A 16,380-nucleotide genomic window follows, 5' to 3' on the forward strand; every position below is an offset into this window, starting at 1 on the left:
GGCATCAGGCGACAGTTGCGGGTGTTGGGGACTGTGCCATACCAGTGATGCTGTGCTTGACACGTTTGGACTACATGCACACATGTGCAAAGTGTGAAGGGGAAGTGTGCCACATAGTGCCACATCACACATGACATATGTACACAGGTCATCACACATCTATTATGCTCAAACATGAGGAGACATGTGCAATATCACTGCCTGACACACCTAGGCCCTGCACATGAAGGACATAAATGACAATGACTTGATGTACAGCCTTGTGCGAGTCTGAGACCTCCATGGATTTCGTGTGCGCCCCCTATCACCAGTGTAAGCGTGTGAAACGCACTGTACACACACTCTGAGGGCGTGTGTACGGTCCGTATCACTATAGTAGGGTTGCTGTAGGAGCACGCATGTTACGGGATGTACACACGGACGTGTACTGCCTTAGTACACGTACGTGTACAACTAGTACGTACACGTACATGTACTACCTCAGTACCCGTATGTGTAGGCACTAGTTGTACACGTATGTGTACTGAGGTAGTACACGTACGTGTACACGTACCTGTATGCACTAGTTGTACATGTATGTGTACTGAGCTAGTACACATATGTGTACGCTCTAGTTGTACACATACGTGTACTGAGGTAGTACACGTACGTGTACTACCAGTGCCTACACGTACGTGTACACGTACGTGTAGGCACTGGTAGTACATGTACGTGTACTACCTCAGTACACGTACGCGTAGGCACTAGTTGTACACGTACGTGTACTGAGGTAGTACACGTACGTGTACACACTAGTTGTACACATACGTGTGCTGAGGTAGTACACGTACTTGTACTACCAGTGCCTACACATACGTGTACACGTACGTGTAGGCACTGGTAGAAACGCACCATACCTGTGTGGGGATTTGAAAACTACATAGGGGACACATAAGGGACAAGTTTTAGGCCATAAATGCATGCTGGTTGTCATGACACCAAGTTTTCTGTTCAAATTTTTCCATCAGGTGGCCTTGAAAAGTCAGTTGGCCACAAAATACATTGTTGCAAAGTGGTTGTTGATTTGACATGATGCTGCTAATTTGAACCATGCAAATACTGTCACTGGTGCATGTTTAAAGGGATTGGAGGAAACGTAGGATGCAAATGAGTCTGACCAATCACTCTGTACTCCTGTAAATGAAAGACCCCAGCAAGGCAGATATAAGTCAGGCAGAACCCATAAGAGGGCACTTGCCTGCACAACCTTTCAGTCGACACCACTGCTGCTGTCTGTGCTTCCTCTGGCACCATGTCAAGGTCTGTGGAGAGGGCCCAGCCATTCACCCAGGAGGAGAATGAGGCATTGCTGGATGTCATCCTCCCACAGTACCCCAGCCTGTATGGGAGACCAGGGGAGCAGGTGAGTGCTGACTCCACTAGCTTTGACTGTGCACCTTTTTTGTGACTGTCACTTCTGGCATTGTGTCCAGGTGTGACAGACATGCAATGTTGTTTAGAGTGGGTCCCAGGGGGGGAATGGCTTATGTCTCCCATGCAGAGCATGATGTAGTTCATGTGTGCACTCCTCACTTGCATTGTGCTTACTGTGACATTCACTGCATAGTGCATGACACATTCAGCCTGGCTAATCCTTTGTGGCATTTTTTGTCTATTGTCCTGAGGTGATTCAGTGGTCCCCCTGGTGTGAGAGGTGACTGTTCCCACAGATGTGTCTGAGTTGAGTGGAGCTGTGGTGAGAGTGTCCAAGTGATGTGTACGCCCGCTGGACATTGATGTGTGGGAATGTTCCTTGTCATGTTGGTGAGTGTCTATGTGAAGTGTTGCACCACGGCTGCATGGAGGAGGCAACAGCTCTACCCATCTGATGTGAGAAGTAAGCCGTGCTGTGTGTCTGACTTGCTGAGCTAGCCCCACACCTGTCACACCCCACAGGCAAGTGGCACATGTGCAGAGTGAGGTTTGTATCCGCTGTTGCCAATGGCATGCAATTGATCTGTGCCTGTATGTGTCTGTGTACTCTGATGAGGTTGCGTCAGTGGCCTGGGGCATGTAACTGCTTGGAGGTGCTGTCCATCAGCCTGGTGTCTCTTGTGATGCACAGTGTGTGCCATGTTCATGGAGTGTGTCGCAGTGTGTTCAGTTTTGCTCCACTGGTGTTTGCTATAAAAGCTAATTATAAATAGTCAACATTATATTATATGTTTGTGTTTATTTTAAAATGTTGGCTGCTGGTGGTATTTAGTTATGATGTATTTAATGTATATTACTTTTAAAAGTTGGCTTTAATTTGGGTTGGTTTCTTTATTTTTGTCTGACAGTGTGTGGCTTTCTTGAAGTGTTGCTGTTTTCACTGCATATTGGTGAATGTTTTTGTGTTGTTTTTATGGTGGCTAAATAATTAGTAAAGTGTTTGTATTTGGTTAGTTTGCTTGAAGTTTAATCTAAGTGGTTGCTTTATTTGATATTTGAATATTTTGTTTAGTCCTTATTTTGTGGATGCTCATTAGTGCTTATGTGTTATTTTTTCATTGTATTTAATGTCATTTTAATGTATTTTATTAAATGTGTCTATATTTTAAATACAAATTATCTGCCATTTTAAATAAGTAGTGTAACTATAATTTTAAGTATTTATGTATTTATTGTCAACAATATCTTTGTTGCTGATATGTATATTTTTGATATTTAAGTAAAGTTATATATATTTTACATGATCATGATTTTGTGTATGTTTTTATTTTTGTTTTGGATATTTGGTTGTTTTTAAATATTTTTAACAGCAATGATTTTGTAGACAATATGTGTAGTTTTTTTAAAAGTATGGGATGATGATACCTTTGTGAACTATTTTTTTCTGTAGATATTTCTGTATGCCAATATTTTTATTCTCAATATTGTGTCATGCAATTACTCGCTCCCATAACATGTGGCAGTCTTCACCGGCCAGAAACTACAGATGCAAACAACTGTTACCTGTCCACACATTGTGATTCCTATTTTGGAGCAAACATGATTTTGTACCTAAAATGAAATTACTGACCCAGTCAAAATCAGGCCTTAAAATATATAGCCATTAGACTTTATATAATAAATGATTAAAATGTCTAAAACTTTTAGCTAAAGGGGAATAATATAATAAACGAAAACCACTATTAATCACAAAAATGAAAACCCATGTTTAAAAAATAAAAATAAAGTCACAAATTCCCAATGATAGTCTATGCACCATACCTTATCTTAAAGCCCACTTGCAGTAAAGGCTGAGTTCCTATATTGGGCCTTCAGTTGGACATTGAGCCCCACTAAGGTCCACAAGCTAGAGATGGCATGAGAACAGGGCTAACATCTGTCAGACATGTTGTGTTCAGGCATATTCTAAGGAATACAGAAAGGGCAGTTCAGGGGAATGAGAGTGCAGTTTGTAGAACCCAAAAAACCTCTGAGTTGGGTATTCTGAGCAGGATATCATATTTGTGTAACTGTGCTTAATTCTATGAATTTGAAAACACTCTCCAGTTCAGGTAGCGCAACACTTTTTCAGAAATGTACACCTGCATCTGATTGGCCCACTGATGATTCCACTGCACAATTCTACTTAGTAAAAGTACCACTTAGCTTTATGAAGGCAGTAGCATTAATACAACTTAGAAAACGGTATGCCTATCTCCAGAAGTGGGTCAAAGAAACTCATTCTACTTGGACCTGCATATTGTAGTCTCCTCCTTCTTTAACCATGATATTTCCAAACTACCAGAACTTTGCGCCTGATTACTATGCCAGTCGGACTTTCATCCTATCGGGACCGTGGCGGAAGCAGGACCACCCAACTAGATGTCGGCGGTCATGCTGCCCACATTAGGATGCAACCCCCTTCACGGCAGTCACACTTTGTATACTTCTGCATTGCGGCGTGTGCTCTGGACTGCAGCTCACACTGCAGTACAAAATATACACATTCCAAACATCCCTGCACCATGTGGCAGGCACTGCATGGTGCGTGCCACACAGGGATGCCCAGAGCAGAGGGCCAGGGGGAATGGGGTCCTGATTGGGGACCCCCAAGTTACCTTCTGCCTGCATTTTCATGGCGGGTTAACCACCATGAAAGGGCCGGCAGAAAGGGACATCCTAATCCCTACTGCGGTGCCTGAGCAGGCACTGTCACATTGTATGGAATAGGAGTCAACCCGCCGCACTGACGGGATCCTTAATCCTGTCGGGCGTGGCGGTCTCCCCCTCCAGCCAAAATCCAACCACCTAGATCCTAATGAGATGGCCAGATCTAATGGGCTGGATGGCGGTGGGACCACCACCCATGGCCTGACGGTGGTGGTCCCACTGCCTTCAAAATCAGGCCCTAAAATCTAAGACATCTGCAAATGTGCATGACATATGATCAAGTGCACAAATTACAGATTTTTAGGGTTTGTCATTTGGATATTTTTTCGCATCATCTAAATTATGGCATTTGACTTTTAAACTTCTGCAGGACATATTTCTACTGTACCCAATGCATTTGAATTTTGAATCTGTGTGACCTCAGAGTCAGGTGTACAGTGTATGGATTTTCTGTGCTAACAAGATCAGGATAATCATACATTCTTATTCCCAATTACATTATATCAATTTTGGATAATGAGATATGTTATTCCTGAACTCTTCAGAAGTTCACATACCAACCACCTATATGGGTCTTCTGACTGCCAGTGGAAAGCGGGAGGAAAAAACAAGCAGCCCCTCCCCTCCTGCCTCCACCTATCATCAATCCCATTCAGGTGATAGAATAAATTTACCAGGAGGTTGGAAATGGAAGGAGAAAGACAAGGCTTGTTCCTGCCCTCCCCATTTCAGTTGTGGTGGATAGCTCCTTCCTCTCACAATATTTTTCTCTTCATGAAAATCATTGTGAAAGGATGGAACTGTTTATATATGCCCCAGAAAGAAGTAAGACATTGACCAACCCATGAGTCCCCACCAGGTTACTCAATGCCTTAAAGACCTTTGGTTTTCAACCATTCCAGTACACCCAACCTGCCCTTAACACTTGTCTGTCCATATCTATATTAAAATCTCCACATATAACTAACGACAGCGGCCAATTAGCAAGCTCAATATTTAGCCATTCTAACAAATCCGGATCGTTCCCTACGGATCCATAAACCGAACAGTGAGTGAGAGACTTATTCATGTATCAGCAATTCGTCATGGTCCAGCGGCCATACTTATCTGCCTTATGGTGCGGAAAGAAGCAATTCGCCTTCTGAGCTAATTATGCAACCCCCACGTTTGTGTCCCTTTTGTTGTACAGCATATAACCTGGCACCCTTTAAAATCTTGCATGTTAAGTCTTCCCCCTTCAATATGAATTTCTTGAAGGCATATTATGTCTGCTTTTAAATATTGCATTTCCAGATTAACCCTTCGATTTTTCTGTGAGTTGTTTAAACCACATATATTAACTCGAGCTACCTATAAGTTGCTCATCTTTCAGAATATACCTCTCCCTCTTTGCTGCTACTTACACTGCCCATTCCCTCTTCTTGGAAGTACCCCCTGCCCTTCCTCCCTCCCCTACATACCTCCCCTGAAAATCCCCACCCCCTCTCCACCTCTACCACGGGCTATCGGGTCTACAGAGACCCTAGTGATACTACCTACCAAACACACCACCCCCCTCCCTCGACTCCAGGCCAAATTGCCCATGACCTCATGAGACCTCGTGAAACAATAGCATATCAAGTCTGTCTGCTCCCCTTATAGAATCCGCATATCTGACCCATCTGTTTTTAACCTTAGCCAGCCCTGCAATATTTGTTTTAAATATTCTTGTGCTTTTTTCTCTGAGGTAAATGTTTGAGTCTTCCCTTTGCAAACAACTTTGAGGCAGCTGTATTCATCAGGCACACTTCACATCCAAGCCCCTTGAAATTGGGTAAACATCTGACATAGTCGTCACCTTCTTTCTACAGTTGCGTGGCAGAAGTCTGGTCAGACGAAAAAAGTACGACCATTAAATGATCTCTTTACCTCGGGTCTGGCCTACTCCACTATTACTTGTCTTAGTAAAAAGTTTCCAAAAAACACCGGTATTGCTCTTGGTTTTTCAAGCTGTTGTATGTGTCAATTTTTCTTTAGCATCTGTGGAATCTGTGCACTCGTTGCACCTCTGCTTCCCAGTTCCATTGTGCAAGCTCAGGAAAGGCACCTTTTAGAAAACCCACCATAAAAGCCCTGATATAATTTCCCTCTGCGTCCTCTTCAACACCCAAGAACCTTAAATAGTTTCTTTGTTGCGATTTTCAATGTCTTCTAGCTTCCACATCATATCCATAATTTGAGTTTCCTGAGCCTTATGTTGTTTCTCCAGAGCGCTCACCCCAACCTCCAACACCTCTGTCCATTTTTCTACCTGCATGATACTTTTAGATTTTTCAGAGCAAGGCTTATTCACTTTGCGTATCGGCCCTTGTAGATTTTTAGTGGCTAGGTGTAGGCCTGGGCGGTAAATTCCGTTCCGTTCGCGGAATTTGCGGAATTTGGGTAATTTCGCGTTCCGCGGAGAACGCGAAATTGCCCAAAAATCTGCGTTCCGCGACTTCGCGAAATTTTTTGCTTGTTCGCGTTCTCAATATGCGTGTTCGCGAGATATTTCACCCCGAGCACGCAAACAGGGATCGCGAACAGGAAAAAAGTATCGTGAACAAGCAATTCCGCGTGTTCGCGGAAGTTCTGCGTGTTCGCGGAGATTTTTTACCGTTTCGCGGAGATTTGCGTAACGCGATTACGCAAATTCCACCCACCCCTAGCTAGGTGGGAACCTTTATTCTCTGTGCGGGTCTCTACTTGTATTTGCTTCAGCGTAGAATATATAAGATCCATTGTGGGTGTTTCCGTCTTTTATGACCGTGCTTCTGCTCCACCTGCAGGCCCTGGGATAGCATCCTCCAAGATCTCCTGAGTCGCAGAGTAGTCCCCTTGTAACTGTCTAGTAACACTGATGTCTGAATCCTGGCCACCCTCACTACCCCTTCTCTTAACTTTAGGTTTCTTTTTGTGAGTGAAGATATGCTTCTGTGTGGCAGGTCTAGAGCTACCGCTATCCCCTGATGTACCTACTGTGAACTCCTCATCCATCAAGTCTTCGCTTATTCTGGATAAATCTGAGTCATCCGTCAGTGAATAGAATTTAACGGCCCCATCGGGAGAACCCACATTCAACCTCTGCTGGCTAGAGGCCTCTCTCAGTGCTATTTACCCATCCAGCTGATCTTTCAGTGCAGATCCATTGCCACCACCACCCGGGAATCCCCCATTCCCCCCCTTAATCTACCCCCTGCATCTTTGGGGCACCTATGCGTGCTCTCTCTCCTTCTTCTTGGATATATCCATTTGGCTCTCATAACCACGTCCTGTTGACGGACGAGCACTAGATCACTCACGCCTGTGCCCCGAATGTCTTCTCCCTGCGTGGAGGTCTCACTCATCTTCCATGCACCAATTCCTTTTCAGGGCTGAGTTACTGCACAGGTCGCCCCTGAGGCTGTGGAGTCAGCACCTTCCCACAATGCTCTGCTGGTTTTGCTGATTTTTTACTGCATTCTCCCCCGCAGACCTGCTCCCAGCTGTCGACCCAGGAAAGCAAATTCTCCACTCACTGCTCACAGAAACAGCAAGACACCTTCTCTCCATCTACCAACTGATCAGCAGCGGCTCTCCGTTGAGGTAGTAAAAATCATTTGGCTTTACACTATGCAGCATCCTCATCCGAACAGCATTCCATTCTTCTTTTGTTTAACTTTTTTCCCCCTTTTCCTGAGGTGAGTGCTTTCCTACATTTTCACAGGTTTAGCTCCTTTGGTTCGGAGTCAGAGGAGGGCAGCACCACGGCATACTAAGCATGCACCATCTTGCCTCAATTCTATGCAATCTCTTTAAAAATCTAATTATCCTTATGCATTATTTTAATTATATTCATGTAGGTGGGGGAGTCACAATGACATCAGCTTAGACAAGAAAAAGCATTTTAGATTATCAAATACTGCTTCAAAGAAACAAAAGGAAGCATTTACAACATAACATTTACAAGACCCATCACTCATTACAGGAATCTTATAAAAACCGATTGTGTTGTCCGATTAATTACTAGCTCAGCATGGTGTCCTCTCTGGGAAGAGAACCGGACCAGATTGGTTCAAAATTGAATTTCAGATTGGTGCTGTTCATTGTGGGGGGTCAGGCAGGGACTCAAATCTTCCTAGAGGCTGCAGACAGAGTGTTGATTGTCACTTAACTCACTTGCAATACTTCCTAATGTTAGGTTGTACCAATATATACCTACCAAAAAGGTCTTACCAGGTAATACGGCCCACCATTACATTTATCTGGCGTAGTCTCCCCGTAATTGCTTGGTTAGCCTCAACATATGCCTTGTGGGACTGGTCTTGCAAGTAGTATTTTAGGGCTGTGGGGACTAAACAGAGATTACATCAGTCTGAAGACTTATAGGGCGGGGACAACAATGCTAAGGCATTGTAACATAGCTTGAGTGCTCTTTTTCTCCTGCAACCTTGGTGGTGGAGTGTGTGGCAAGGTCAACAGCACGTCCTTATTTTAGGCACCTTTTTAAACGCACGCAGTCTCTTCAGGGCATACAGATAGTAGAGAGAGAGAGAGAGAAGGAGAGAGAGAGAGAGAGAGAGAGAGAGAGAGAGAGAGAGAGAGAGAGAGAGAGAAATAATATCCCGATCCATAAATTGGCTAAGCACTCCTTGGCACTTGAAGAAACCTCTGCACTTAAGAAAGTACTCTCTCTTCTGGCTTATCAGCTATGGTAACGCAATTGACATTAAGATAAAAGTTCTACAAATCTTGAGAATAGTGAGATTTAATAACCATTTTCAGAGAAAGAGTTTGACAACACCCCTGACAATACTAATTTACAGAGTGACCAAGTGCCTCCTCAAGTAGTGACAATATATTACTTTACACAAGATAGACACATTGTATAAACAATTGACATATTTCAATCCCAACATCTCACATAATGAAACACAAGCATTACAAGCTCTATTTAGAAATATCTAAAAATCACAAAATCATAATCAAACCTGCCAATAATAGTGATAGTAGGGCTTGCAATTATGAATAATGCCACATATTTTGCAGAAATGATGCAAAAGTTCAATAATTAATTCCATTATCGAAATATTTCCTCTCACCCACTATAGACTTAAAAAACCTGCTTAAGAGCATTACAAAAGAGGGTATACAAATAGATGACTCAGTGCCAACAAATTAGATTTCCTGAACCAAAAATACCCATTCACCCATGTTATGTATGTGCTACCTAAGGTGCACAAAAACATTTCTAAACCCCCAAGGCAGTCTCATTATATTGGGATGTGGATCTCTGCTAGATTCTTTATCACAATACATGGATGTTTTTTTAAAGCCATTTGTCAATGGGCTTAAATTAGAGACTCAATGGACTCCACGAAGAGGCTTGAAAATGTTCCATTTCATCAGGGATCTGAGATATTGGTTAGTTTTGATAGAGAAGAAACACAAGGAGAAGATGGATGGAGTAGTTTTGATATAGAGGCCTTCTGTACCGGTATACCTCAAGATAAGGCCTTGGCTGTTACAGCAGACACTTTGCATAAAAGGTCCACCATGCATGCTGTTCCCTAAGCTTTTTGATTCAATTGGTAACAATTTGCTTTAAAAACGTCTTCAAATTACAAATGTACCTACACATGAAATGTGAGCCCATGGGGTGTATATTCACACTGGAGATTTATTCATGGTGTATTTCGAAGACAAATGGATTTAATTTGAAGCTGACACATTTAAAGACCATATAAAAATGATATAGATTCATAAATGATGTATTTGCCAATTAGAAGGACTCCCTTGAAAAGCTGGTATAGTTTTGAAAATGCAAAAGAGGGCTGGATAGTTAAAAGGAAAGCATTAGTTCTGCAGGAATCTAAAGCCGCTGACGATCAATCAATTTCCGATTTGTCTGTGTTTAAGCCTTGTTGCATGGAGATTAGGGGTATGTGAAATTCGCTTAAAATACTTTCGCATAAATATGGGGAATATAAGCAAAATTGTGTGTATATATACACATGATTTTGCAAAATGCACATTGCCATTAATTGAGCTTTTCCATTGATTGATTGTCAACAGCCTCCAATTCCTAGGGAACCTCTCCTTTTCACTTAACTATCTGGGCCTCCATTGTCTTTTTAAGCTAGTTGTCATTCAGTCCACCTCCCCTATTGGGAGCATGTGGACTACCCCTGTGGGGGCACCCTCCTTCAGCCTTCCGCCAGTTACTTCTTAGGTCGGTTTAGATTGACGACTATGCCGCACCGTATGGTCTGCTATGGGTGAACATTCCTGTACTTTTCTCTGCATTATGCCTACTTATTCCCTTTGGAAATGCATACCATCATTAAGCAACAGCCTCTCTGCCCCTTGTGCTCAGTCACTTCTTGTTGTGTATTGATGATGATCTATTAAACTGATGCGGATCTAAACACCACCAACAGCCATTCTGCAGAAAAGACAATTTCTCATTGACTCCAAATAGAGAGGATTATTTTAAGAAATTTTGGCTTTTAGAAACACCTCCCTGCCCGCAAACTGAAATGATTTTTGGTCTTCTCGCTGTTTCTTTTATTGGTATTACCTTTGGGCCAATTTTCTCACTCCTGAGCACTGCATGTTCACTTGCTAAACTGAACACTTTCTACTATATGTATTCCTTTTTTTATGCTTCCTTAAATAATATTATTATAAAGAATTTTGCATGAAGGATTATTCTGGACATATCTATCTTTTGCAATTGAGTGTACATAACAATACATTGCTGGGTATTGTATTGCAATATATTAATTGTTTATCACAATGATACCTATATTAACTCTTTTGCTTTAAACATGTCATGAGAATTAGGCCTGCAATCTATAGATGCTTTCAGTCAGTGGTAGAGTTATGTGTGTATTTTGGAATGGTTTGAAGCTTCTGAGTGACTATATTTGTACTGGCTTTCCTGTCATATTCACTCAAATAATTTTATGGTCACACCCACATAGATCACCCCAAAAGTAAATTCACCCTGTTTGGAGAAAAAGAGAACTGCCCATTGTCCATCTCTAGTGAATTTTGTTCAATTAGATGAGGAGTGTTAGGAGTCAGCAAACTTGTCGGAAAATCTCTTATGTGCAGGTGATAACACGTGAAGCCTTGTCCCATAGCACACGCAATGTTTAGCATAGTTTTATCTCATTACTATTTATTTTGCAGTAATTGTCTACAAATCATGTGTATCAGAATATTTCTTATTAATATGAACAACTCTGCAGATTTTATGTTGATTAAGGCGAAGGTTAGATAAGCTCCAATCATATTTCATCAGGCATCCCTATTAGTCTTTCCCCTGCCCGATGTGCCTACATGTCATCAGCCATCTACTTTATTTGGTTGTATTGACAAATTCAGCAGATGATAAGGCCTCAGTGAAATTTTAATCACACCAGTGTAATAGGTATAAAGTTGGTAATTTTGTATAACAAAATGTATCCAAATTACTCAGAATACACCATTACGCTACATCACATAATATTGGGGGATTTACCATTCGAGTAATTTACTAAAGTGATCAGCACTTAAGGTAGATTTCTTCCTCGAGCATATCACAAATCTGAATGCAAGCAGCAGTGTTTTTTTACATGAGTGGAGGTTGCTTTCACGTGGACAGTTAAAACACATTTGCGGTTGAAGTTTTACTCAAGTGGGTTGTTCTGGTAACTTTTGAGCACAAAACTACAAAGCAAATGTAAGTCGCCATGGTGTAAGGGTGCCTGTGTTGAAATCAGGTTGCATTTGAGAAGGAAGGGGCACCCTCAGACCCCAAAAAACCTCTTACCCCGCCCCTGGGAAGCATAGGCTTTTTATGCATTGCCAGGTGTACACATCCTTCTAAATCAGGAAATGCATCAAAACCTATTGGTGTTGTATGGATAAACCAACCTCAATGCCCATGGTACTCCCCCCTGATGGACAGTAAGGCGACGCAGAGACATGTGCTGCCTTGCCTTACTCCATATCTACAAGGCAATGAAAAGCAATGCAAAGTGGCTTTGCGTGGCATCGCAAGAAAGTAATGCATCGGCGGTGGAATGTGCTTGTAAATAAGCCATTTGACCCATACACAACCTGATGGGGACAATACAGTCAACTTTCCACCATGCAGCTATTGTGTGGTACTTGGGCCCATGCACACAAATCTGCACTGTGAAGCAAACAAATGGCAAGGTCTTGTCAGAGGAGAAGCATCTCACCTGAGAAGGGGGTCAGGTGTGTGTATGTGAAGTATGAACATATGGGAACAAGCCAAGAGCTATCTCTACATTATCTGGCATGATAATACATAGTACACAGCTGTCCTTACATGGGATGAGACCACTGAGGTGTTGGTTGCCATGGTAGGGGCCACCAGATCTCAAGCCTTGTACTAAATCTTACTGGATCAGGGTTAATGCAAGTGATGCATACCAGGGTACCGTGTGCGCTAAAACCAAAGATGATGTGTGACTCTGGTGATGCCCTGGTTGAGCAGTGCATTGTAAGTGTTGGCTGAGTAGCTTGAAATGCCACTGTTTCTGAATGGGTAGACACTGCATAGCAAGGAGGTGAGAATGGATATCTGTTTGTCACGGTAGCCTAACTAATACACATGCACTGCTGTATCTGACAGTGTCACACTTGTATTGCTGCTGGGAAGGTATAACAGGGAAGAGTCCATACTGGTACAACACTCTACACATGATGTGGTCCTGGCTGAAGATGTAGCATATGAGGGGGTTCTGAAGGGAAATGTCCTCACCAAGCAACGTCTGTCTCAGTAGGAGGATGTGAAATAGGGATCAGTCAATGGACATGAAAAGATAGTCTGCCACCACAAAAGGCAGGAGTCCGTGATGAATGGAGACTGAGGTGGATGTGCCCAGTTATGTTGCAAACCTGGGTAGATACATGTGGGGGAGTGTACCGCTTGACCCATAGACCTCAATAACAGCCAGCCATGTCAGTTCATTGGATATGGTCACAAATATTGATGGTATTGTTGTCACATGAAAGTCATTGTATGGTTTGGGTTACATCCCTGTGTGGCATTAATGTATTCACTGGCCGACAATGAGGAATGGCAGAAGAGGCATGTACATGTACAAATGAGTAGGCCTGAGTCTAGGGATGTGTTATACTATGCAGATACCCAACTCTGGCAACTATCAACTGTTGTTAGTGTCAGTAGTAGCAGCCTACCTAGTGTGACAGGGCCATCCCCTCAGAGTTGGTACACAGTGCCCACTGTCGACAAAGATGGAGCCAAATTTGTAGCAAGGCTGGTCGGTGTGTAGAGCTGTGCAGGATCTGTGTTACAAAATCAACTCTTGGCCACATGAATGCACACTGTGCATGCAAGACAACACAACACGGCACAGTGCCAGGGTGTACAGCATGAAAGCAGATGGAAGGACCATTACTAATTCATGACCAGGCCAACATCACCTGCAGAGGACCAGTGGCCTGAATACTAGCCACAGGGAATGCAGGCACCCTGGGGATTAAGTAGAATGTGAATAGTAGTGGTTCCAGTATGTCAAAACGTGACCAGCATATGTTACATGACAAAGACTGCAAATCACCTTGGCAGATGTGGACCTAACCTCTTCCTATACATCCAGAAATGACAGGGCCAGTGATCTGTGTAATTGTGATGTAATATGTGTCAAGAGACAAAAAGTCATACTTGTCATACAGTGGTTGTATGAAGTATGCAGAAATACTGCCATCTGAAAGGCAACTACAGTGCAATTTGGACTTTATAGCTCCTTGTAACAGACATCCAAAGCATCAATGTCAGTATGTCATTCAGATCACTCATGTAAACATTTAATATACAACATCATTAACATTCCTCTATCTCATTGCAGAGGATGTACCTACACCTCATAACCGGCTGCCTGTTTGGGATGAAGATCTGAATAAGGATGACAGACTGCCATACCTTGACCAAGGCACCTTACAGCAAATCCTGGCCTCCTTTGGAACACTATCTCCGGTTGGGAAAGGGAACTACGTTTCGGGGTCTCAAGAGGATCCACCCATAAGCCAACAATCACCACTTTCTAATCCACCCCCAGGCCTGGGCTTCAAGGACTCCCAACTTGAATTGCGGTAGGAGTCCAGCGAGTGATGGTAGATGTGGTGCTTGTGGGGATGGAGACCATGGTAGGCACCCTATTGGCAGTCCGTAGGTGTCTCAGTCCCAATAAGGACACCTCAGCTGCTATAAGAGGCATCTAGCCTAACCTCTGCTCTGTGGACTTGAACAGTCCCTAGCTGACATCGCTAGTTTAATGAAGCAGAGGCATGAACAACTGCCCTGCCAAAGTGGCACCAGCGAGGTTTCCAACCATCTGGGGGCAATTTGCAACACCCTTGAGTCCATGGAGCAGAAGCAGGTCACATACATCGCTACTATAGGTGCCTACCACTGTGAAGTTACTGCTGTGCTGTCAAACCAGCAGGCCCTTCTCACTGCACTGCTGCCTCACCTTTTTGCACAGAGAAATGCTGCTGCAGACAGGGGCTCCACATCTACAGCCCCTGATGTGTGTTTGCCTCTGGCTTAAACAAACCCCCTTACAGGAAACACCACACGCATCACAGGAGGAAGAAGCGGACTTCAGCTCTTTCCAATGTAAATCTTCTTAGTAGCATTTCTCTGTGACAAATTGGCAGTTTCTCCTATGCTTAGTGCTGATGACCATGCATGTGTACTTCCCAACTGGTACTGTCCACAAGTTGCTGATCCACCTGCTGATTTCACACATTTGTGGACTGTCAATATGGCCCTTGTTCCCTAGTGGCAATTTGTTCATCCTCTTTCTCACTGAAACACACCTCTGCTCAACACATCCCATGCAATGTATCCCTGATGGACCATGTCTGGACATCCAATGGCTCCAAAAAACTGTGCCCGTGATCCTAAAAGTTTTTGCACATGTAAATAAATACACTTAGTTCAACCTGTGTGTTGTAAGTCTGTTGGAGTCTGCACTAAGTAGAACATGGTGGATTGTGTGAGCCAAAGACACCAACCACTCCCCAAAGAGACATATGCACAGTGGAGCCATGGTCAAAGCTACACAGGATGAGGGAACTATATTTGGTGAATCCTATGTGTATGTAGACTACCAAGGAGTTACTCAAGGTCACAAACATGAAGTGCAACACGTATCATGCAGTCAATGTGAAGGGTGAATGAAGTCCCAGCACTGGTGGGTACTCTATCCATGGATACTAGACTGCAAACAACACTGCTGCGACAAGCAAATTCAGCAAGGGTGAGAGTGTGAGGGGCTGGCGTTGGTGTGTGAGCCTGATTCTCCTTGCTTAGTGACAATTGTTTTACATCACCATCCCTCCAATACATGTCACATGATTTACGTACACAGATCAACAGTATGTGAATACTTGTTTCGGCCTGGATTCACACCAAGATTGTCACTCACAGTGCACAAATTTGTTTGTGGATCTCTCATGTGATTCCATTTCCAACCTAACAAATGCATCTCCATAGGTATTTCACCTAGTCACACATGACTACAAACTGCATATATTTAACATAACCTAAGCAGATATGCCAAGTCCTCCACAGTAAATCACATAGTAGACTTGTGTGTAGAAATGAATGATATTTAATGTAGTGATAAAACGTAATATACCTAACACTACCAAAATTGCACTAATTTACTAACCTAAACTATATCTAAACAAAACTATGCTACCTACACTACCTTATCCTAAAATGTTTAAAAATCGAGCTTTTCTTACCTCATCTTACTCTACACATATAACACAACATTAAATATCACCCCACCCCCTTAATGCACTTCTTTATACAAAAACACCATAAACTACACAAATTACCTAAACATATAAACCTAAACAAAGATATATTTGTTTTATATTTTAGAAATGCTTTTATTTTTTGGGGCTTTTATTTTTTTTTGTAAAAACACATATCCTAAACATCAACCCCACACCCACTAACTAACCTACACACCCCTATAACCAAATAATTTACCCACTCCAACTAAATTCTTAAAACCACTACACATATGCTAACCTATGCCTCCAATAATTATCCCTAACCTATGCTATTACAACAGTACAATTAAAGCAAATACAAAAAATATGGGGAAGGGCAGAAAGGCTACCTGTGGTCTAAATTTGCTCCTCAATTCTGTCAACAGTCTGCTTGAAAGTATAAAATAACGGGGTTGTGCATCTACCTTG

This window comes from Triturus cristatus, chromosome 1_2, assembly GCF_964204655.1.
Source record: "Triturus cristatus chromosome 1_2, aTriCri1.1, whole genome shotgun sequence".
Lineage (NCBI taxonomy): Eukaryota > Metazoa > Chordata > Amphibia > Caudata > Salamandridae > Triturus > Triturus cristatus.